Source organism: Grampus griseus (genome assembly GCF_964374135.1).
Source record: "Grampus griseus genome assembly, chromosome: 18".
Lineage (NCBI taxonomy): Eukaryota > Metazoa > Chordata > Mammalia > Artiodactyla > Delphinidae > Grampus > Grampus griseus.
Genome location: NC_139012.1, coordinates 58426041 through 58450583, shown reverse-complemented (window position 1 = coordinate 58450583; position 24543 = coordinate 58426041). Strand labels below are relative to the sequence as shown.

Below are 24543 nucleotides of genomic sequence, written 5' to 3'. Positions count from 1 at the left end.
GAGAGTGGAATTTAACTGGCACTTATTTTCGATGCCCTTATAAAGGGTGACTCCTGGGCCCACTGAAATGGAAACCATTCGTGCTCCTAAATGACTGACAAGCAGGAGACCTGAATTGCACCCACCGCTTTGGCTAATGTAGACGCCCGGCAAGTGAAATGTATTTGGGGCTTTTTTCCAGGATCAAATGTATCAAATGGTGGATGAAATGGGAGAGCTGCCCAGTGAGAGTCAGCCTTAGATGCATGGGAACAGGAATAGCGGTTCCTTGTGTCAACAAGGAGGCTTTGTGTGTGTGTGTATGTGTGTGTGTGTGTGTGTGTGTCTGTGTGTGTGTGTGTGTGTCTGTGTGTAACTAAAGAAATGCAGCTCACTTACTGGTCTGGCTAAACCTCAAAAATTTGTGTTTTTTCCCTCCTCCCAGGAACATTTTGTTCATGCTGCTGGTTAAGAAGCGGGCAGCTTTCACACAGAAGTACAGCAGGAAGTATTTAAGTTAGATAAAAGGAAGGACTACTTGGCCGAATGAGTGAGTGCAGGACTGGGTTCCCAGGGGGATTATGGAATCTGATTTGTATTCATGGACTTTCCTATTAAATAACTTAAATAATAAAGGTGGCAAGGCATAAGCCTACCTCACCATTTTTTTAAAGGCCTGTGCTTTGGTACTCAGAGGAAATGAACCCATAGGGCTTTATGGGGCTGAGCTGGCCTTGAAGTCAGGGTCAGATGTGGGAAGAAGGGTGGGGAGGGTACAGAGAGAGGTGGAACAAAGGGATCAGGGCAGGAAAGCATGAGGGGCCAGTGGGACAGACAGTAGAGTGATTGGAATGTAGTCTCTGAAGAGGGAGCACGGGAGGATAATATTAACAGGCTCTCTGCAGGCTCAGGTTATGTGAGGGCTGGATTATGGAAAGCTGGGAGGGCTTGGCCAGGGAGTTTAGATTTTACTCAACAGGCAATTAGGAGCCTTTTTTTTTTTTTTTTCAGGTTTTTGAGCAGGAAAGGGAAATGATGGAAATTTTGCTTCAGGGATCATGGTCTTTTAGAGGTTGAAGGGAACTTAGAGTCACGTAGTTCAGTGTTTCTCAGACTCTAGTGGCATCAGAATCATTTGGTGGTGGTGGGTGTGCTTGTTAAAATTCAGACCCTGCTCCTAGAAGTCCTCATTCAGAAGCTCCAGGTGGGGCTGGGAATCTGCAGTTAAACAAAGGCACTGGTGATCTTGGTGTCACTGGTGTAAGACCTACACTGGGAGGTCACTGCTGGCCTCCTGGGAGACGCTGTCCAAGGGGTCCAAGCAGGGAGGCCTCGGGGGAACTCACAGAGAGCCACGGAGAAAACGAGTCAGCCCTAAAACACATTCAGGCCCAGAAAGCAGGACGCTGACTTTTTTTGTTGTCTTTTTGGCTGCTTTGGGTCTTCGTTGCTGCGCGTGCGTTTTCTCTAGTTGCGGCGAGTGGGGACTACTCTTCGTTGTGGTGCGCGGGCTTCTCATTGCAGTGGCTTTCCTTGTTGTGGAGCACGGGCTCTCGGAGCACGGGGTCTAGGCGCGCAGGCTTCAGTAGTTGCATCACGCAGGCTCAGTAGTCGCGGCACACCGGCCTAGAGCGCACAGGATTCGGTAGTTGTGGCACGTGGGCTCCGTAGTTCAGGTGTGTGGGCTCTAGGGTGCGCGGGCTTCAGTAGTTGTGGCACACGGGCTTATTTGCTCCACGGCATGTGGGATCTTCCCGGACCAGGGCTTGAACCCGTGTCCCCTGCATTGGCAGGCAGATTCTCAACCACTGTGCCGCCACCCGGGAAGCCCCAGAAAGCTGACTTTGGACAGTACCGATCCAGTAGCAAGTTTTGGTCCCCCTTTCCCTTGCCCTCCCTGCGCTCCAATCTTGGAGGGCCTTGGAGCCTGGAAGGGAGGAAGGCCAAAGAAAGAAGTGAGAAGTGGGTCACTCCCTCATTCCTGGACAGCAGACCCTGGCCCCGGGTCTGTTGGTAAATACTGAACCAGCACACCGCTATTCTTTAAGCAGCACACCAGCTCTCTAAGGTAAAAAGCCCTGCCTTGGAGTATCTGCCTATTTCCGTGGTGTAAATACTCTCCAGCACGGCCATCTCAGGCTACCCATGTGATGCCACGGAATGCAGGGTTAGAAAGAGAAGCTAAAATTCGATCTGGTGAGCTGCTAGGAGCCTGACCCAGCTCCCCACCGTTCCTAGCCTGAAGTGATGCCCAAGATGAGTGGTGGGGGAGAACTATCTGTCCAGAATGAAGATTGAGTTGCTGAACGGTATATTGTCCTGGACTGTGCTTTGTTATTTAAAGTGACCATAGAGCTCTGTGTTACCGCTCAAGTTCTCATCCAGTGGCAGGGGAAAAACGGAACCAATTTCAGTTCGGGGATAGTAAGAGACCAAGGAAAGCTGCATTCTGGTTATAGCCTAAGGATGGTGCCTGTCCAATGTATGGGTTACATGGGGAACTTTTATCTTTAAAACTGGGAAGGTACTTTTAAAAGAGAATTATCACGTGGACATACAAAACTGAAAGGTATACGTGAAATCTCCGCCCTCAGATTGAGAAGCACAGATGTAGGACAGTCTGTAGTTGATGAGGTTTGTTTTGGAGAGTTTTCTTTACTGTTCCAAAACAGATGCCCCCCGAAGGAAGGCAGCAGCTGTCTCACTGACTGAAAAACAAACAAGTGAAACTGTTCGAGGATGCAAAGATCGTACAGGAAGGACCCCCCGTCCCCAAAGACGCGCATAAGACCTACCTCACAGGTATACTATTAAGATTAACTGTGCAAACATACTGGCACGTGTCTAACACACAGAGCAGGTTTTCAGTCGGTAGGTTGTGGTTTTCCTTCAGCGACTTCATGAAGTTCCAGTGATGCTGGATGATGTCGACTCCCTCTTCGGGAGCTTCATCCGTGTTCATATGTAAGAACCGTTTCTGTTTCCACTCTTGCTGATGTATGTCACAATGGAAGCCTTAGAGAGCCTCGGTTAGGGGAAGAGCGGGAACCTTCTAAGACCCTTTGGCCGGTGGGGAGAGAGGAGGGAGTAAACGGGAACCAGAACCAGCTTTTAAGCGGGCTCCCACGTGTTCGGCGCTCGCGAAAACAACTTCTGTGTAGTTTAAGTCGCCACGAGGCCACCGGGACCAAAGCTCTCCCACCCCGGCTGCCCGAATAACTGGCCCTTTGTGCTTCCTCATCCACGGGGCCGGTTGTAAGGCAGAAACTGTGCCCGGAGAGATGCTGCTTCCAGCCGAGACCGGGCTGGGAAACCGCGGGGACCTTCCCTCAATCACGCCTGCTGGCAATGAGGGACTTTCTCCGGTTTTTTAAAGTACGTTCACAGACCACCACCGCCTACTTTCAGTGACACGAATCCTGCCTTTTACCGTTCAGTCAACAGAACCTGGACTGTTCCAGGCAGCCCTGCCTCCTGTTTCTTGAGAGGAAAGGGAAAGTTTCTGGGGACTGGACGGGGCCTGCGTACGGCTCCGCACAGTGCGGAGGGGAGAGGGACACACCCCGGGCGCTGGGGACACCCGGGCTTGGCGGCCCAGGGGACGCGGCCCGTGCGTTTCCTCAGGCGTGCGGGTCTGCCCGGCTGCACCGAGGCGGGTCTGCTGCGCTGCGAGCGGCTGCCCCGCGGCTGGTCAGTGGCCGCCAGGGACCCGGCGCCCAGCCCACTCCGGCCTCTGTGGAGCCGCTTTTACGTCCTTCCAAAGGAGTGTCAGTCCTTCGGTGGTCTGCCCATTTCTTGTGAGAAATTATGAATAATGACTCATCAATCTAGAATCTACACCGGTGTATACGTGGTGTCTAAAAATCAGGAGACTGGATGAGGTCATAAAAGACGCGAACGTGGAAGAAAAAGAGATTCGAGCGCCCTCCTCATAGCGCGGAAGAATAGAGGGCGGGCCGGAAGGCATCTCCGCATGCGCAGAAGCAGGTCTGACAAAGGTTGACGGAAGAGGCGGGGCGGGAGGACGCTGAGGCTAAAGACATAATTTGTCTAGATTTGCGCTGGTTATCGTCGTTTCCCACATGGTCTAGCGGTTAGGATTCCTGGTTTTCACCCAGGCGGCCCGGGTTCGACTCCCGGTGTGGGAACTTCTGACCTTTTTGGACAAAAGAAAAGCAATTCAAACCCCCCTTAACTAGGGGGTGGGGGGACTAGATTAGTGCTTTTAGAAAACGCTGTAGCCCCATTTCAGAGCAGCCAGGAGAGAATGAAGCTGGAGGGAAGCAAGGTCTGCCCTCGAGCGGGCGTCGGCACAGAGCCGACGCAAACCCGGTCCACTGGCAGAAGCAGGAGGAAAGGAAATAACTCGGAACAGTGGCAAGTTAGCTTTTGAAATAAGTCTTTAAATCTGAGGAGCAGGGAGCCAGCCGGTCCCGTGCTAAGATATATGTTTCAGCTGGTTTTTCTGCGTAATTTCTCCTTGTACTGTGAATATGGAACTAATGACCAAAAAGTGCTCTTCTGTGAAAGAAAAATAAAAGCCATAGTGTAGGACATTATAGGGCTTTTAAGTTGCCTAAAGCCATTCCTTTGAGAAGGACAGCAAGATTTCCAGAAAAGACATACTATTAAGGGCAGAGTAGTTCAGGGTACAATAGATTGTGTTTGTGATTCAAAGAGCTCACTAAACCAGTTATTGCGGGAGGAAGGGGGGAGGCGGTGAGGGAGGAAAAAAGAAAATTAGGTTATTACAAATATTGAGGAGTGAGGCAATGGCAAAAACAGCACTTTCTTCTCATGCCCTAACATATTTATTTGACACATTCTGTTGAAAAAACTTCAAGAATTCATGATAGGCTCAATAAGCTCTCTAGAGTTAGAAATCTTAGTACTGATGTGTGACGAGACAGTTTCCAACTGTTACCCAAATAAGTGCATCCTCTGCTGTAATCGTTTAGCTTGCTTACCTCTCCAACCATTTGCCATTAGAAAAAGTCTCCAGGCATTTAGAAGCCACACTTCTTTCCCACTGGTGTTGAACGCTTTGAAGCTTCCCCAATTTGTTCCCAGACTGCCTTTAACCCTGAGAAGCAGCTGTGAAAAAGACTTGGCATCCACATGACTTCGTTTGAAATTTGCTCTCTTTTTAAAGTCCTTTGGGATTTTAAGGGACACAAAAATGCCATCCTTCATGAGAAAAATACTAGGCTAAATATATGCTTATTCAAAATTCCTAAATAAAGAGCTTGGAGGAGAAATTGATCATCAGCAGGTGATCTGCATTTATTGAATCGAGTAGGACAGAATTGATAAGAAAATAAAAAACATAATAATAAGAAGTAATATTTATTGAGCATGTACTATGAACTAGGATAATGTTTTACATACCTTTTTCAATTTAATCCTTATTTTGTTATCAGATATTATTATTATGTCTGTATCAGCCAGGGGCCCAGTAGGAAACTGATGACATTCTTAACAGAGTTTAATAAAGGGACTATTTAGAGTTTATTTAGGGTCTAGGAAAACAACAAGGAACAATGCAGTCCTCAGGGCTCCTGGGCCTAAAATGAGTAAGAGGGGGTAGTTGGCTGATGGAGAGGCTGCCACTGAGGGGCTGTGGTTTTGGTTTTTGTTTGTCTTAAAACTTGCTTTCGTATGGCAGGTGAGTTCCATTCACATGAAGGCTGTTAAATCTACTCATCCTATGAATCGTTCATTTCCATAAAATAGATTCGTGGCCTCACGGATTTGACAAAAGCTGCCTTTGGATGCATAGGATAATTAAGAGATGCAGAGCATGGTAGATACTTCTATAGACATGTACTTAACTAAATGAAAAGAGCTTAAGTTTGTGGGGAGATGGTTGCTTGAGTTATATTTGGCATTTTACAGCCTTGTATTTTTGCAGAACATTTCGCAGTAATTTTCATTAATCATCTTCCTAATCAGTCTTCAGATTCACAGAACTATTTGAGCTGCAAATGCCCTCTGCAGTCATTTAATGGAGCTCCTCATTTTACCCAGGAAGCATTGGGCCCCGGATTTTATGCCTCTGATTGCCTAGGACTGGATTTTAGATTGTGTTCTAGATTATTAGATGGTGTTTTAGATTGTCACCCCAAATTGAATCTTTCATGGTGTCCTGGCTGAAACCACTCCCTCCTGCACCACCGGGTGCTGAAAAGATGAATTTTTAAAATTCTGTCATATCTTGATTTTGGTCAGTGTTCACAGTCGTAACAATTTTCCTGTTTGAAGTTCTGAGTTAAAAAAAAATTTTTTTTAATTCCCCATACAGACATTTCTAGAAAGTGATGATCTTTATTTGGGATATTTGAACTAGTCATAGGCTCTCAGTATGCTTTTATTTTTATATATGGTCATAAACTTTGGGGGAGTCTGCATAGATATTGCTTTATGCCCACCCACACGGGTATATAGAGTCACATAGACTTGTACGTATGCTCCCTGAGAGATACAGGTTGCATGCAAAAAATTTCCTAAATAATTGCAACATTAACACTTCATATTAATACAGGAAAGGGAAGGCAAATATGAATTGTTTAACTGACCCACGTTATAGAGCTGAACAACTTGGAAAAACACTTAATACTTGGAAAATCACTGGAACAAATAATCAAAAAAATCAATCTGCAAACATGAAGAAGACCACAGCGTGCTGGGTAATCATCCCACATAGCTTTGTGAAAAACGAAGCTGATCAGATGAATTTAATTTCCTTTTGTCACAGAGTGACAGGCATGGTGGATGGGGTAGCAGTCAAGAGAATCTATCCTGACTTAAGAAACCTTGGGATTTTGTACTTTGTTGGGTGCTCATGAAGAAAATGTAGGTAAGACTATTGCTGTCTGGCAGGGATGCATTACCGAAGTCTGGGGCTCAGCTTCACGCAGACAGGCAGCTTACCCTCATTCTACGCAGCAATGACCTTGTCCTCCTTCTTAAGTCTCTTCTGCCTGGATTCCTTTTTTTAAAAACGTGTTATTCAGAATCTCTGTGCAAATTACATCATCTCTCTGTTCCTCAGTTTCCTAGACTATAAAATAGGGGTAATAATTGGACCTACCTTATAAGGTTGTGAAGATTAGATAAGATAATGCATATAAAGTGCTTGGCCCAGTTTGGGGCCAGTGACAATTTGTTGCCATCACCACCATTATCATCATTGTCATCATTATCACGTCTAGTTCCTCTTCCTCTACTTCTAATGACAGTGTTAAATCTGATCATTTCTACCTCTTCAGTGATGCGAGGTACGTTCTTATCTATTTCCCCTGCCACTGTGCCGGGCAGATCATCTGTTCCCTGGACTATTGCAGTAGATACCAAACTGGTTTCTCTGACCCCCATCTTACCCATCTTTTCTATCTCACATCCTACTGCCTGTCACAGCGTGGAGCTGAGCGTGCCGCTCCCCTGCACCTTCAGGGCTTTGGCCTGCCATGTGCTCCCAACTTACCTTTACAACCTGATTCTACCGCTTCCCTCTGTGCACCCCAGGTTTCAGTTAATTTCTCACTTTGCCCTGTATCTGGCCTTTGCTCAATTTTTCCTCTACTGAAATGCTCCTGTGTCCTTTCTCTAAGTATCTGCATCTTATCCATCCTTTAAGGCTTAATTCAAATGTCCAGTCCTTCACAGAGCATCCCTTACCTCTCCTGCTGGGAGACTCCTGTTACCTCTCCTGCTGGGAGACTCCTGATGGGAATATCTTCTGATTCCCCTTAGCATCTTGTATACCTCTCTTCTGATACTAATTCCTCTCTAACTTCAGGTCTTAACTTAGATGTCATTTCCTCCAGAAGTCTCTCCTGCTTCTCTGACAGTGGGGGAGATGCTTTGGTCTGCGTGTTTCTTTCTCACTGCATTTACCACACTTGCGATGGCCCCCCGCTAGAGCGCATGCTCCAAGGCCAGTGCCCTGCATGAAGTAAATACTTAATAAACCTGTGCTGAGGGAATGTGTGAGCCGGACAAGGACTGTATCGTCTCAAGGAACATCTTAGGTTCCAAGTTACAGAAAGCCACTGGAACTAGTTCAGGCCGGAGGGAGAATGATTGGCTTATATAACCAAACTGTGGAAAGTGGAGTGATGTGGCTGGCCTCAGGGACAACCAGAACCAGTGTCCGTCTCTCTGTCTCTCCGGGTGTCAGATTTATTCTCATCTATTATGGACCAGCTGTTTCCACATGGCAGGGATCTGAGCACAACCGGCTCCATACTTATTTCTCACAGCTCCTTCAACTAAGAGGGAAGGTCTTTCTTTTCTTAGTTTTTGTTGGAAAGTGCTGGGGAGGAAGGTGGCCTTGCCTGGGCCCTGTACCCTCTTGAGGGTCAATGCACGTGGGGTATTGTGATTGGCAGCCCTCATTAGAACCGCATGGTGGGGAGGAAGGAGGAACAGGCATTAAAATTAAGCCAGAGAAATTAAATAGTGGTGATGGTTGCATAACTTTGTGAGTATACTAAGACCCCCGAATGTAAAAGCCTGGATTTTATGGTATATGAATTATCTCAATTAAAAAAAAAAGAAAAAAATTAAGCCAGAGTTAAAATCTTGCTGGCAAAATAAGCATTTTTTTTTTTTTTTTGCAGTACGTGGGCCTCTCACTGTTGTGACCTCTCCTGTTGCAGAGCACAGGCTCCGGGCACGCAGGCTCAGCGGCCATGGCTCACGGGCCCAGCCACTCCGCGGCATGTGGGATCTTCCCAGACCGGGTCACGAACCCGTGTCCTCTGCATCGGCAGGCGGACTCTCACCCACTGCGCCACCAGGGAAGCCCAAAATAAGTATTTTTATATTCCTTTTATTTGAGCTACTCATTCAGCAAACATTTATAGGCACTGATTATGGGCCAGCACCCATCTAGATTTACATTTTAGTTGGGGAATCTTCCACATACACAAAAACACATGAATAAGGTAAGAAGTCTGGACTTCATTCTAAATGTTATGGGAAAGCTCTGGAGGTTTAAGCATAGAGAGGGTTCCACCGCCAGGATGAGACTCCCTGGATTCGAGGGGCTTTGAGTATCTTCTGGCCAGTTTCTCTGTTTGTGGTCAGCGTGAACCACACTTTTATGGGAAGATGAGAATGTTGAACAGGTCTTTGAAATGGCTTCCATAACCTCATTTTCAGAATTTGGCAACTTTGTCATAAAAAAGTTTCCTTGTGGCCCAACCTAGATCACATCACACTCTGTTTTCAGCCTATTTGCCTGGAGTTAGCCAAACTGCAAAGTTTGGAGGCACAGTCCTCAAGACTGCCCTCCCTTTGGACACTGTCCTCAAGTTTGGGGCATTGCCAAAACCACCCCCATGTTTGATGATGTGCTGGAAGGACCCACAAAACTCAGTGAAGGCTGTAGTGCTCACAGTTACGGTTTATTATGGGGAAAGGATACAGGCTGAAATCAGCCGAAGGGAGAGACACACCGGGCAGAGTCTGGGACAGCTTTCTGTCATCCTCTCCTCTCTCCCCATGGAGTCAGGATGCGTTATCCCACCCCCATCCTGTACTGAGGTGTGACAATAGGCATGGAGTATTGCCAACTAGGGATGCTCACCTGAGTTTTTATTGGGGCTTCATTATGTAGGCATGATTGCTTGCTTGATCACCCACGTGGCTGAGCTCATCCTCTAGGCTGCCTGATAACACGTGACCCAAAGCTCCCATCCTAAGTCACATAGTTGGTCTTTCTGGATACCCTAAAGCTATCAGGTAGGACCAGACCCCGCCCTAAACAAAGACACTCCTTTCAGGTAGGAGTGTCTTTGATAGATTACTTCCCAGAAGTCAAGGGCAAATGCCAGCCCTCTCTTTGGCCAAGGCCAAATTCTTTACTATGAACCTTTTTTTTTTTCCAGTTTTCTTCTCAATGGAAATGAAGGAGACAGGATTGGTTATGGCCGCAAACTGACAAAACATAGGAAAGTGTTCAGGGCCGCAGCTTATGACGGCTCTGACTTCTCTCCCACCTTTTCTCCAGACTTCCTAAGGGGAAGTTTAAAAAAAGAGGGGCGAGGAGGGGCTATGGGGATTAGCAGTTTTCTCTGAGGCCTACGTATCTTTGGCTGGCCGTCCCACGGCATGCTCTCATCTTAAAATGGAAACAGCAGACCCTAGAGGAGTGTTTGATGCTAGGATCTCTGTCTCATCAGAACCACAGTGAATCTGAGGCGTGTCACCTGCATTAGGATTTCCACAGGGAGCTCAAAAGCAAAATTGCCGAATCGCGCGCAGAAAATGGAGGCCCGTCAGGATTTTGTCTGGATCTTGCAGCGTCTGACAGTGGACCTGGGGAGTTCACCTTGTTATTATCAGGGAACCTGATGCCCCACCCTTGGTGAGTTTTAGCTCTGTAGATCCAACACCTGCAGCAGTCCGATTGCATCGCCTTTGACCCTGACTCCCTTGTGTATAAACCTAGCAAGTCTATTTGCCAAAGGCAGAGAACCCCATCATCTATTTCTTGCCTCTGGGTACCTGTGTTGAGTGCTGTTTTCCATTCTAAGCTCTAATACAGGAGATTGGGGAGGGAGGGGGAGGGTACAGAGGAAGACAGGACATTTTGTAAGCATCGAATATGTTCACTGAGTCTGCGGGAGCAGTGAACCTGCCAGTTATCAGAAGCTGGAGTAATTTTCCATAACCTGTGCTCGTTAATGTCCTGATCGGGGTTAATGGATTCAAGGGAGGCAGAGAGAGTGCTGCACTAAGGGAAGTAAAGGAGGAATAATCAGAATTTGGCAACAGCTCAGCAGTGGGGTGTGAAGGGAAGGGATGATTTGTTGACAACCCCAAGATGATAAGCATCCCCAGAGAGACAGAGAAGTGGGGCAGAGAGAATGAGATTTGTCTCCTCTGACAACTTTGAGGCACTGCCGGGACATCTAAATGGAGCAAATGAAAAGCGCAGGCAATCCAGGCTGGAATACCTGTGAAAGCACACGTCTCTGGGGCAATTGTCATTTTCAGGCAGATAAGAGGGTTTCTAACTGAACGGTGCCTGGCTCTTGCAATCAGTGGTGTGGTCGAGAGAGAGTGTGTGCTTGGGAAGATGTGAGAGATTCTGTCGCGTATTGAGCCTGTAGTGACAGACACACGCTTTTGTACATATACCTCTAGCCCTGCAGTGACACATCTCAAGAGCACCGGATGTGCACTGCGCAGCTCCGAGGGCCTCCAGTTCCATTGCAGTCGTCGTAGATTTTGATAATTTTCTGGCAGATGGCAGAAAATTATCTGCCATCTTGTAAAGGGTCTTGAGAAAGGCGTGACTTTTTCCAATTTGAGCAAAGATGCTATATAAGCTTTCAGGGGCCCTGGGGTGCTTGTTAATCTTTTTAAAATTATTATTATTAATAAGTCTTGGTTAATAAAGCCCGCAAAATTTCTAGTCCCTGCTGATCTTGTTACATGATGTGAAGAATCAGTCGAAGACCCTGAGCTACTAATTATTTTATTTTATAAATTGAGCACTTTAATGTTGGCACATTGTTTCTTGTATATGTTTTGTGTGTGATTGTGGGACACACTGGAGAGCTGGGTTGGTACGAATTTCACGGAAAATGGTTTCGCATGTAATACACATCAAGAACCGTAAGCATGTTTCTTCCTTTTATCTAGTTATTATACTTTCAGAAATCTACAACAAGGGAAGAATCAGAGAAGAGCAAAGATATAGATTGATGAACAAGGATGCTTTTATCCTTACAGCGTCATCTATCGTTAAAAAATACTTGAAATGATAAAAAGGTCCTGTAATAGGAGAATGAATGAACAAATGGTACATCCATATGGCGGAATATTGTAGAGTCGATTATTTAGAGCCAAGATTATCTAATGACACAGAAAAAAGCAGAATCCCAAACTCTATGTATAGTTTGAGTCCAACTTTGTATAGAAGACAATACACACATACCTAAAAACAGGAAGGAAATATACCAAAAAGTTAACAGTGGCTATTTCTGGGTGGTGCAGTTACATTTAATCTTTTTCCTTGTACTTATTTCAAGTTTCCAAATTATTTTTGACATGAGTATAGTCAGGAACTCCCCCACCCCAAGTCAATCCATGTAGCTTGGGAGTTTAGGTTGAGTGCTATGAGATGCGCTATAGTGTGCTCTCAGCTACCCCCAGCACAAGGGCATTTCGGAGCCATCCAACCTCTTGTGAGTCTCTATGTGGTGCTCTCACCCTGTAGACATGGGCTCTGGGCTGACCCCTGCAGTGGGCAGGGTTGACACTGAAGGGACAAGGCTCCAGGCCCACTAACCTCCCATTCATGCCCTCATCCAGGGTGATGTGGCTGGTCCATCTTCTCATCGGAAAACAAAACCTGGATGCCCTGGGTCTTGCACAGGAAATGCCATTTTAGCCGTAAGTGACATTTCTTTTAGTGAACCAAAAGTGTCTGTGAACCGTTCACTGAAAGCTCTTCTCTAGCATTTAAAGACTTTTTAAGCGCACAACCTAGGTCCCATTAGTCTTCTCCATCTGGTAACTTCCCTCTTGTCAGAGTGCTTCCTTTCCTTCTTGCTGTTTTGCAAATGAAAATCAGAGTGGCTTTAAAAAATTTTTTTTTTAGTTGGAGTTTTTTTTTTTTTTTTAGTTGGAGTTTTGATTTGCTGGGTGTGGAAATCCCTGATAGATTTCTCACAGTGAGATTCTATAGCAAGAATCACAATAATTTGAATTCTTATTTGAGGGTTAGCAGAAACAGCAGGTACTTTAACAAGCTGGGAAGAGGCCAGTGTCAGATATGACAAATAAAATAGTAAAAAGAGAAAATAGAATTCATTTCTATTAGGCTCAGCAATAATAAAAGCATAGTAATTTGGATATTTAGAGAGAGCTCTCTATCTTTTAAACATGATCTTCTGAAGATGTGGTATAAATATACATAGACATATGTATGTAGAAAGTCATTCTGCTTCCAAGAAAGTTAGACCCCCCGCAAGACTTCATAAATCTCCAGTCTCCAAAGACTTTTTTTTAAAAATAAATTTATTTTATTTATTTTTATTTTTGGCTGCGTTGGGGCTTCGTTGCTGCGCGCGGGCTTTCTCCAGTTGCGGCGAGCAGAGGTTCCTCTTCGTTGCCGTGCACAGACTTCTCATCGCAGTGGCTTCTCTTGTTGCGGAGCACAGGCTCTAGGTGCGCCGGCTTCAGTAGTTGTGGCACACGGGCATATTTGCTCCGTGGCATGTGGGATCTTCCCGGACCAGGGCTCGAACCCGTGTCCCCTGCATTGGCAGGCAGATTCTTAACCACTGCACCACCAGGGAAGCCCTCCAATGACTCTTGTCCTCAGGTTGAGTTCCCCAAAGGGCAGAGACCTGTAGGAAGGGGGACATAGTGTGACTACAGCTCTCGGATAAACAACCATTAAAATTTAAATGTTTTGCAGCTTTTTGTGAGTGTACAATTATTTCAAAATAGAAAGTTAAAAGAAATTAAGTGAGAATGAGAAACATTAGGAGCCTAAGCACTGTAGCTTCATTATAATAACTTTTGCCACCATCCCTAGGAACACGACGTAAAGGTGAAGTTAGATGCTGGTGAGTGGAGGGTAACTGGCTTGGGAGTAGCGGGTACAGGGGATACAGAGAGACTAGAAGAGACAATCTAGGGTTCCCCTGTTCCACCACCGCTACTGGACAGAGGAAGCAGCTGTTGTATTTCTGTGAATATTTTGGGAGGCGGTGTGATGGGGGAGAGAGTCAAGGCTAAAGTTGGTTGTGCGGGGTTTTTTTGTTTTGGTTGGGTTGTTTAATTTTAGATGACTAGGTGTAGCTATGCGCCCCTGGCATTGCTGTTGAATTCCAGTGTAGACACCCGAGGTCCTCTGTCCTTTCCTTCACCACCAACTGCTTGCTTGGTCTGCCCAGGGCTGAGTTAGGTCAAACAAGTTCAACAATTTCTGGAGATGTTCTGAGGGATGAAGTGTGCAGCCAATGTAAGATTCTTTTTTAAGGTGGTATCATGGATTCATTCTCCAGCTTCTGCTTAGGCCACAAGCCACTGGTGAATAAAATGATCTCAGTGATCAGATGCAGTGCACATGGGGCAATATTCCTTCACTGGTTCTGTTTGCCCTGGACGCTGAAGCTAGAGCCAACCTTTTCTGGCGAGATTCCCAACTGGCCCCCCCAGTTTTTTTGCCCCAAATTTTAAAAAGCCAGCAGGTCTGGTCAAAGAACCTTGGCTGCTTCCATGAGCCTTTTTGAGCACAAAAACTGATTCCATGCAGTTAGCGGTTGCCCAGCGCACAGCTCTGAATGGAGTCCTTCCCAAATCCTTCCCACTTCGCCTCATAGCCCGAGCTCATGCTCCCTTTCTGGCAAGGACACTGCACAATTCCCTGTATATAGAGAGCTGGCTCCATTTCCTAGCAATTCTATGAGGTTCTCTCTTCTTTGATGGTGAAAATGGAGCAGTCTAAACATCTCCAAAGTACTGGGATCTAAAACAAAAAGCACCAGGGGCACTGGTGACAAGAAACAGAGTCCCCCTTTTCAGCAGAAGCTTTTAGAATAAATCTGGCACCGAAGGTTTGGTCACAGTGATTGCTTCACTTTGGGGCCTGCGAGGACACAAATATTTCGAATTTCTTGTCAAAACTTGACTGACAGCGTAAGCTTTCTTTATTTTGTTATCTGTAATCATATGTAAACAGCTACTAGTTTTATAGAGAAATAAAGCTGGGGGTGAATCAAACAGCCCCGGGGCGAAGCTTCAACTTGACATAGACTTGGAATCGATTTTACTGCCAACGTGTGACGTGGGGCGGGGGGGGGGGAATTCTGTATTTTCTTCAAATCCCAGTTCTTCATCTAAAAACCAATAGCAAATGCAATGCCTATGTGATAAGGTCAATGAAAGAATGACCAAATAAACTAACATAAAGGTGTTCAATAAGCACTACAAAACCCTTCCCCTACCCTCTCTCATCCTACTGCTCTCCATCCCCTTTTCTTGTCTCTAGAGCTGTGACTTTCAAATTGTTTTAACTTTTAAAACATTCAAATAAACATGTATGTAGAAGTCAGGCATAGAAAACAGATAAAACCCCCAGGCTGCTACGAAGGAAGCGCCAGGTTCCTCCTGTCTTTGTCTCCTCGGAAGAAGTTTTCTGCAATTTAAGTGCGTGGGGATGGCCCCTGCAGGGGGGAGCACAGGAAGAGGATTGGATCGCTGGGCCCTGCGATGCTTCTCCCCTTCCACTGCCCCTCCCCCTCCCAGGTCCGGGCACCTGAAATCTTCCCAGGGAGGGCTCCGGTGTGACTGGGGTTGAAATTAATGCATTCGGGGCTGGAGTTCTTTTCCCTTTGGCGGTTTCTCTGATGAACTCACTTTCTGGAAGGAAGGCATGGCTAGCTGCCAGAGGGTTCTTAGCAAGCCAGAGACTTGACTGATTCAGCCGCGGGATGGGAGCTGTGCGAGCTCCTGTTTGGTGTCCGTGTGTCAGAAAGCAGGGGAGGTGCTTGGTGCGCACGATCCTTTACTTGGCTCTGTGTGTTTACCAGATGTGTGTTGGCGCCTGGAAAAGACTGATGGAATTAGCCCTGCTGGTGCAAGAAGTGGGGTTAAAGGGTAAATCACAGAACACTTGGCTGTGACCTGGGAATCCGGGCCCCAGTAGGGCCTGCTACTGCTGCTTGTGCCTGTGCCTCTGCCTCCGGAGGTGAGGTGGCCTCGGCATGAGGCTGGCCTTACAGGGCCTGCAGCTAGGCAGGTCCCCTACCCCCCAAGGGCCATGAAGTTCCAGCGGGTGCCTCTGCACCCTACCCCACGTGACTGGCCCTGGCCCCGCCTCCTTCTCCTGTTGGCTCGCGATTTCCTTTCCTACAGGAACATTCCGGGCCTTGAGAGAAGTGGCACATTCCTCCCTTCTAGGGAGGAGGAACACCCAAGGGCCGCGAAAAGGGCTTCTCTCCCTTTCTGTGGCTCTGATTATAGATTGCTGAGTCTGAAGGGTGAGGACAGCCTGGAGTCGTGCCCTGAGCCGGGAGTCGGAATGTACAGTAGTGCTTTCAAGATCTTAGTCATCAGTAAACAGAGCTATTATGCTCTGGGTCTGATGTGTTCTCTCTTCTGCTGGCGGCCTGTGGTTGCCATGGATATGGCTTTGTCTTTGGAGGCCTATAACCAAGGAGGATTTAAGTAAATCCTCATGGGTCAATATTTCCATAAAACCAAAAAAAAAAAAAAAAAAGAAAAGAAAAAAGGCGGGAGGGGGAAGAAAAAAGGAAAACTTTCTTAAAAGACTCTAAGATACCCTTAAACCGTTCTGAAATCATCACCAAAGCAACAATAATACCCTCAGGCTTGCCAGAACCCATGGGGGCACACATTTTTTTAAAAAGTACTCAGAATTACAAAGATGAAGTTCACTTCATGGCTCTGATTGCAGCATGTGAAAATGATGGTATTTCCCAGTTGAGTGTTTTGAACAATATAAAGTTACTTTTTTTTTTTTCTGCTAGTGCTTATTTTTCAGAATGCCTCTTGATTTGCTGTTTCTAAGATGTGTCATATTCCAGCATATAAACGAACCTGTGTTTAAAGCAAACAGTAGTTATTTCCATCTGACACGGGAGATTCGGTGACGTTTGGTGATGACTATGGAAGATGGGTAGATTGAATTAAGGAGGCTTTAAAAAAAAAAAGAAAGAAAGAAGAAAGACTGAGTCCTGCACAGTATCCAAAGAGCTCTGGCGTCTTTGTTTGAAAACACATGCACACTCCCGGGATTCCTCATAAGTCACTCGGAAGAAAGCTACTGTCACCTGGAAAAGCAGAGGTCCGGGAGCTGGGGAGTAGCCACAGCCCCGCCACGCTTTGGTTCTTTGCTCCAAGAGCCTCATCCTTTTTAATGGGCTGCCCTTTGTGTGTGTTTCTTTGTGTTTCCAGAAACCACACTGCCTCAGTCAGGGAAGCAAGCTGTGGACTTTGGGCTGAGGACCCCGGCCAAGGTGCCCACAGCTGGGAAAGGGCTGCTGCCGTAGCAGCGTCCTTGCTGCCACCACCGGTGGCTCCTCCCCTCATGGCAACAGCCCAGGGGCTTGTCATCCCTCCTACCTGCTTCCCTGTTTATTGTCATTGGCAGCAAGACACTTGCAATAAAGAAGCTGCATCTGAACTGCAATTACCCAGCTTCCTTTTCCACTGAAGTGGGGCAAAAAGTGATGTTAATTTCCTTTCTGTGTGCTTGAGTTTTCACGTGTTTGTACTTAGACACTGGATCAATCCACAGTCTCCTTGTTTGCCTGCCTCAGGAGTTCTCCCCAATCCTCACCTGTGATGTCACCTGGCAACCGCTGGAACTTCCTGAGTGGAAGATTAGGACCCTCTTGTTCTGACTCCAAGTGCCTGAATGCATAGCCCTTGGTGATGGTTAGGAACAGAGAGGACAGTGACGCTGCTGGTGGGTTGCCACCAGGGTCAGTGGCGGCTTGTCTGGACGAGGAAGGGAAGCTCATGCCTGAGCCGCCTCTGGCGGGTCCTGGGAGGAACGACATGCTCCCAGGCCAGCTTGCCCCCATCCTGCCAAGAACCGCCTGGGAGGCTGTGGTGGTGACCAGCGAACAGAGACCCAGCTCTTCGGTTTGATGAGGCCAGTTGTGGGGTGAGTCTGGGAGCCCTAAGAAAACTCTGGGGTATGAGGAGGAGTCCCTAGATAAGCAGCTGCTAAGTTCTCTGAACCACCATATTAGACCCTCAAGGGATTTTTTTTTTTTTGCGGTACGCGGGCCTCTCACTGTTGTGGCCTCTCCCATCACGGAGCACAGGCTCCGGACACGCAGGCTCAGCGGCCATGGCTCATGGGCCCAGCCGCTCCGCGGCATGTGGGATCTTCCCGGACCGGGGCACGAACCCGTGTCCCCTGCGTCGGCAGGCAGACTCTCAACCACTGCGCCACCAGGGAAGCCCCCTCAAGGGAATTTTGACCCCTATGCTTCCATACAGTTCCTCCAGGGCCACCACCAAATGGGAGAGATTTCATGGAAAAGCTGAGGCTACACTTGATATCAGGCTGAGAACGATCATTTTGATCCGGACTAAAAGGTTTCTGATTTTCCAAGTTGGTAAGCGAAATAGAGTGATGTCCGAGATTTGGATTTGAGGGTGACTCTGAAAGGACCCAGGGAGGTTATGAAGCTTTAAATGACACCAGTTCCAAAATATCACGAGGAAAAAAAGGAAGAGGCAGCTAAAAGAACCAACATGGTGGTGAGGGAAGGCTGTTAGAGCTTTAATTTTAAATGAACACAAACAAAAGATGGAAGGGGGGGCATGTAATGAAGGGTGTCACAAAAGAATAGCAGGAATCTGTATATTAGTGTCAGGAAAGCCGAAGTCCAGAATATGCTAAGACTTGTGAAACAGCAGCTGACCTGCGAATAATGCTGCATAGTGTGCAAAGCATTTTCATGTAAATGATCACACGGGTCCTCGCAATAATCCTTGGGGGGCGGGGTGGGTAGGAGTTATTATCCTCAGAGTGTGTGGGGACGTCTCAGACGCAAAGCTGGGATTTGCGCCCAGATCATTTGAGGCCAAATGCTGCGTCTTTCCACTACCCCACATCACTCTCTGTTACCCTGTTCAAAAGTGTATATAGAGGAAGATGGGGTGGTGTACCTCAGGCAGGTGATAGGAAGCAAAACCAGCTGGTCCTATATTTTCTTCAGTGCATCACAAAGCAAAACAGTCTTCAAAGGCTAGAAAAAATTTCTCAAGATGGATGAGACCCTCAAGGAGATTTGAGTTGTCCAAGCCTTAGGCCTAGACATTGTAGATGGCTGTTTCCAAAGGGACCTGAATTTCCCCTGCATGGCCCTTACTGCAGAAATTACTTGCTCAGTATCTGTGTTCCCCACTAGACTTAGGTTCTTGAAGGCAGGGACCATGGTCATCTTGTCTATCATGGTATGGCCATTGACTGCCCAGACAATGAGGGAGTGACCATAGCCCTGCGAGCAGTCATTTCTGGGAAATTATGAGAGGTATGCTACAGAGGGAGGCAGAAGTCATCATGGTTTACAAAAATGAGAAAGGTAGATTCTAGAGTCTACTTACCAATTAGCTGACATTAGTCTCGAGGTATTTATATTCATTTCAAAGATAAAACTGAGGCCCAAAGGCATAAAGCAAGTCACGTGAACCCATCTCATTCATCCCAGAGACCTGATCAGAACCTTTGTTTTGGGTCCCTCAAGGCTGAGGTGTGGCTATCCGGTCCACAGTGTGTCATAAATGCAGAGAAACAGGGTTTCAAGGCAAGAATCTTCTTCTTTTAGGCTTTAGATCTTACTTTCATGGTGGGTTTTTCCATTAAGTATTTAGTCTTAGAAGAGGAAGTTTTACTTTCTGCTTGTGCTAGAAGGTACATATTTTGGAGAAGTTGGAAGCAGATACATTTAACACCAAGCTTTAGCAAAGCTTTCAATTGTCAATCCCCTCAACATCAGCATAGTTACCACACGTCCAAGCGTAAACACAGGCAGAGTCTTCTCTAAAGGACATTGAGACAGTGAGGGACTGGGTACAATTGAAATAGATGTTCAGAGATTTCTTCAGCTCCTCTCTCCACGGGAAGGACATTGATTAAGGGTGGGCCTCCCATTTCCTCCTTTCCTGACCTCCAGGCTCACTTTCCAACTCCACGTGTGGACTTTGAGAGCTGGAAGGACCCTGAGCTAAACCCACGTCATGTTCTCCTCCTCACTCATGTCACTGTAGTCAGGAAAGGTCTTCTGTCTGCCCCTCAACAAACTTGGCATGTTCCCACCCCCAGGCAATGGCATCTGCTCTTCCCTCTTCCAGAATTCCTCCCCACATCATTATCCCCACGACTGGCTTGGTGTCATTCAAGCCTCAGCTCAATCAGTCTCCTCTGGGAGAGGCCTGCCTGACCCACTCCCCATTGTATTTTCTTTTTTTCCTTTTTTTTTTTTTTGCGGTACGTGGGCTTCTCACTGTTGTGGCCTCTCCCGTTGCAGAGCACAGGCTCCGGACGCACAGGCTCAGCGGCCATGGCTCACGGGCCCAGCCGCTCCGCAGTATGTGGGATCTTCCCGGACCGGGGCACGAACCCGTGTCCCTTGCACTGGCAGGCGGACTCTCAACCACTGCGCCACCAGGGAAGCCCCCCCCATTGTATTTTCTTAATAGCACTTTCATCACAATATGAACCTACTTTTCCTTCTCCTTGTCCTAGCTCCCCTTTTCCTCTCTCTCCTTCTCAGTTCCTCCTGTTTTCCTTCCTCATCTACTAAAATGGGAGCTCTCTGATGGATCCTCAGTGTCTAGGATGGCAGCTGAGCAGGTGCTCTATACACATATGTTGCGTGAACAAATTGATTCACTTACCTTCTTTCTTGGCTACTTCCGTTGAGAACACTTTAGGACACTAGGATCATCTATTTTCAACAAATGGTGAAAGGGGGAAGGTCAGTGGAGACCATTGGAAAGCACTTTGATATTGGCAAAGAGTATTCATGTTTCAGGGCTCTCTGATAACCTGAAAACAATCCACAGTGGCAGGCTTAGATCACAAGTTCTGGAGGCATCCTTAAGTCGAAGGAACTGTGCTCTGTCTTTGTGCAGTAAATGAAACCTCCGGGAAAGCTGAGAAAAAGGAATGGGGTGAGTTCCCTCTGGGAATGTAAAAAGCACTGCTGACTGGAGATAAGCCTGCTCAGGGTCTCTCAAAATATCCTTTATTTAGATTGTGTGGCACCACCTGATTGGTGCCCATGGGCGACATCAAGGTTGGAACGAGCTAAGACAAGGCCAGGGATAGGCAGCAGTGGGAGCTTGAGTGGCAGAGAAAAACATGTCCCAGGAGGTACCGGCTCAAATCTAAAATTTCTGCCGATTTTATTGAATGGCGTGGGCACACCGCCTCTTTACCTCGGTTTGGCAAAATGGGGATGGTATTGCTGACTTTCTTAGTGGGGAAGGTAGGAAAGGTTGAGGCTATCAGGTCATCTTTTGGAGCAAGGCCCCAAATAACAGTCAATTAAACAAGATAGAAAGTGTTCTCTCTCATGGAAACTTCTGAGCCTAAGCATGAATGGCCGGCGTGGCAGTGATGGCGTCATTGACCCAATTGCCTTCCATTTTCTTGTTCTGCCATCTTTGGAATACCGCCCTCATCTGCATGGTGGACACTACCTAATCCATATTTAAGCAAGAAAAGAGAGAGAAGGGGAAGGCACTCACCTTTCAAGCTCACACATACCTTCCATTCACATCCCGTTGGCCAGGGCTTTGTCTCATGGCTAAACCTCAGTGCAAAGGAGTCTGGGACATGTGGGCTTTAACCAGGGTGGCAACATCCCAACTAACATTCTACAAACATGAGGAAAAGCAGTATCAGGAGATAGTTAGCATCTCTGCCATAGGTGACTGGAGAAAATGTGGCAAAATGCCTTGTAAGTGCAATGTTCGTTCTCCTTTGCAATGCCCCAGGGGAGGAGAATCAAATGGGGATTGAGAGGTTCTCTGCCAGGTCTTTGCAGAGCAAGGAACCGCTTGGATTTTGATAAACAAATCAATGGAAATTTATTCCTAGAAAGAGTATGAAGCCCAGTGATAATAAAAGGCGTGTTAGTGCCATAGAACAGAACTGGAGCAATTTTGAAATGCTCATGAGAATGTAGTGGCTATCGCGTAATTTGCCTAATCAGTCAGAATACTGCTTCCTGCATCCTCCATCAGCCACTTAGAATTAACTATAAAGCAGGTCCATTGTGGAGGCTACATCTAGAACTACTGGGATGTAAGCTCTATAGGTATTAAATTTGTGGCAGGCACTTATTCATCCAGTGCACAATTACTAGAAGCTTCCCCAAAGCCTCATGCTGTACTATGGGGGTGTGGCAACTCTGCTCTTGAGAATGAGAGAGATTTTCAAGAGTTCAATAACAAAACACCGGCCCATGAGTTCATCCATTAAGTCAACAAATATTTACTGAACACGTATTATGAGTCAGACTCATTGTGAAAGGGCTGGGACATATTGCTGAAAAGCTAGTCCAGGTTCCTGCCCTCAAAGTGCACATCCTAGTGTGAAAAAAAAAAAAGACAGGAAAGAAGTAAGCAAGGCTGTGAATAGGCAGAATACTACGTAGTGATAAATATCATGAAGGAGCCAAACAGAGTGATGACAGAGAAATTGGGCAGTGAATAGGAAGCTCAGCGAGGGCCATTCTGAGGTGACGACATTTAAGCTAAAACCTAAAGAATAAGAAGCCAGTCGTACAACCAGCCAGGTGAAGAGAGGGGGAAAAAGAGCTTGGGGTTTGAGTGGGCCAGCAAGGAGACCAGTGTGGCTGGCGTGTACTGAGTGAGGGCAGAGGGACGAAAGATGAGACGGAGAGCAGAGGGCTGGTCCCAGAGAGTTTCTGGAAAGCGGGGGTCATGAGCTGGTCCTTGAATGACAGATGAGGTTTGAGTCTGAGCGAGGGGGCAACATTTTCAAAGTAGGGTGAGCTATGAAGGGCTTGAGCCGTGTAAGCGCAGGCTCAAGGTAGTAGGAAAGAAGGGTTCCTATTGGGAGTAGTGAGAGAAGGCTGGAAAGGGAAGCTGGGGTAAGTTCTAGAAGGTCTTAAAGGTCAAGGAGGTTGAATTCTCAAAGATAATGTTCAACCATTTGAGCAGGAACAAAACATGATCAAAATAAGGTTTCGGAAAGATTTTCTTGGTGCTACACCAAGGCTTCTCGATCTTGGTACTGTTGACGTTTGGGGCTGGATCGTGCTTTGTGGTGAAGGGCCTTCCTGGGCATTGTAGGATGTTTAGCGGCGTCCCTGGAGGCCAGTAGAACCCTCCTCCAGGCATGACAACCAAAAAACGTCTCCAGATATTACCGAATGTCCCCTGGGGGGCAAAATTGCTCCTGGTTGAGAACCAATGCTTTAACAAAATTGGTTTAGGTTATTTTTATGTTTTTTTTTTTTAAATCAGATTTTTTGGTCTTGAAGTATCTTGGTTATTGACTTTGTTTCTTTCACTGTAATTGTGTGGACCTAGGAACTGGAAATTTAAGTAGTAGGAAAGCCTCCTTAGTTCTAGTTCCTGAATTATATTTGAAAATTTAAGAAAAGCTCACACGATGTTTATACAAATACGTTTTTATTCTAAAATGAGGCTTTGAGAGTCCTAAGGGGTGTGTCTTCCACACCTCACGTTGATATTTTTGCTGTTCTTACAACATGTACCTCTCTTTCCTGATAAGGAGGCACCCTGAAGCAGCCCCTGAATTTGGGACGCGAGAGAGGAAAAGGCCCTTTTCCAAAGAGGAGATGTGTATATTCATCTGAAAAATAAACATTAAGGAGGATTGTTGTGAAATTTGCTTTTCTTGAGGCCCCTAAGTTTAAATTAGCTTTGTGAGAACTCTTTGGGATTAAAAAACATCCCGAATTAAAATACTATATTTTTTCATTGCTTCCCTTCTCCCCTAGATGATATTTGAAAGATATGCAAGAGAATATGAAGAAATCCAGAAATGTTTTAAAAAATATATCTTCCTATGTCTTTAAAATCATGTACTGGGTTGAATAGTGTCCTCCCCAGATTCATGTCCACTTGGAATCTCAGATTTGGAAATAGTCTTCGCAGGTGCGATTAGTTCAGATGAGAGCATACTGGATTAAAGTGGATCCTAACCCCAGTGAACGGTGTCCTTTTTAAAAAAAATTAGTTTATTTATTTTTGGCTGTGTTGGGTCCTCGTTGCTGCACGCGGGCTTTCTTTTAGTCGCAGTGAGCGAGGGCTGCTCTTCGTTGCGGTGTGCGGGTTTCTCATTGCGGCGGCTCCTCTTGTTGCGGAGCACGGGCTCTAGGTGCATGGGCTTCAGTAGTTGTGGCGCATGGACTCAGTAGTTGTGTCTCGTGGGCTCCAGAGCGCAGGCTCAGTAGTTGTGGTGCATGGGCTTAGTTGCTCCGCGGCATGTGGGATCTTCCCGGACCAGGGCTTGAATCTGTGTCATCTGCATTGGCAGGCAGATTCTTAACCACTGTGCCACAAGGGAAGAACCTGAACGGTGTCCTTAAAGGAGAGGAGAGAACACAGAGACACACTGAGAAGAAGGCCACGTGGAGATGGAGGCAGAGATTGGAGTGATGCATCTACAAGACAACACGAAGGATGGCTGGTCCAGAAGCTATGCGGAGGCAGGGAAGTATCCTCCCCAAAAGCTTTGGAAGAGAGTACGTTGATTTTGGACTTCTAGCCTCCAGAACTGTGAGAAAATAAATTTCTGTTGTTTTAAATTATCCAGTTTGTGGCAATTTGTAGTCATCGCAGCCCTAGGAAACTAATTCAAATGGTAATTTTATTATTGCTTTTAGTTTTTTAGTAACACTGGAGCTTGCTAGCTCCTGCCTGGAACTCCTTGTTCTTCAGAACTGGCATCAATCTGCAGCAAAAAGTTGGTCTCTGCCCCGTGCTTTGCCACCACCAGAGTGGCTTCAAACATGACCACTTAAACTTTAGTTCCCACTGCACCCAAAAAACACT

General features: G+C 46.6%; 1 long non-coding RNA gene across 2 annotated transcripts; it reads left to right on the top strand.

Moving 5' to 3' along the window:
* The first annotated feature begins 470 nt into the window (after nt 1-470).
* Nucleotides 471-24228, top strand: LOC309836173. 2 transcript variants are annotated; one of them, XR_014298111.1, is made up of 3 exons: nt 471-529; nt 2652-2781; nt 24030-24228. It is a non-coding gene; the product is annotated as an uncharacterized lncRNA (long non-coding RNA). The 2 variants fall into 2 exon arrangements; XR_014298112.1 differs by having other exon boundaries at nt 24026-24228.
* The last annotated feature ends 315 nt before the right edge of the window (nt 24229-24543 follow it).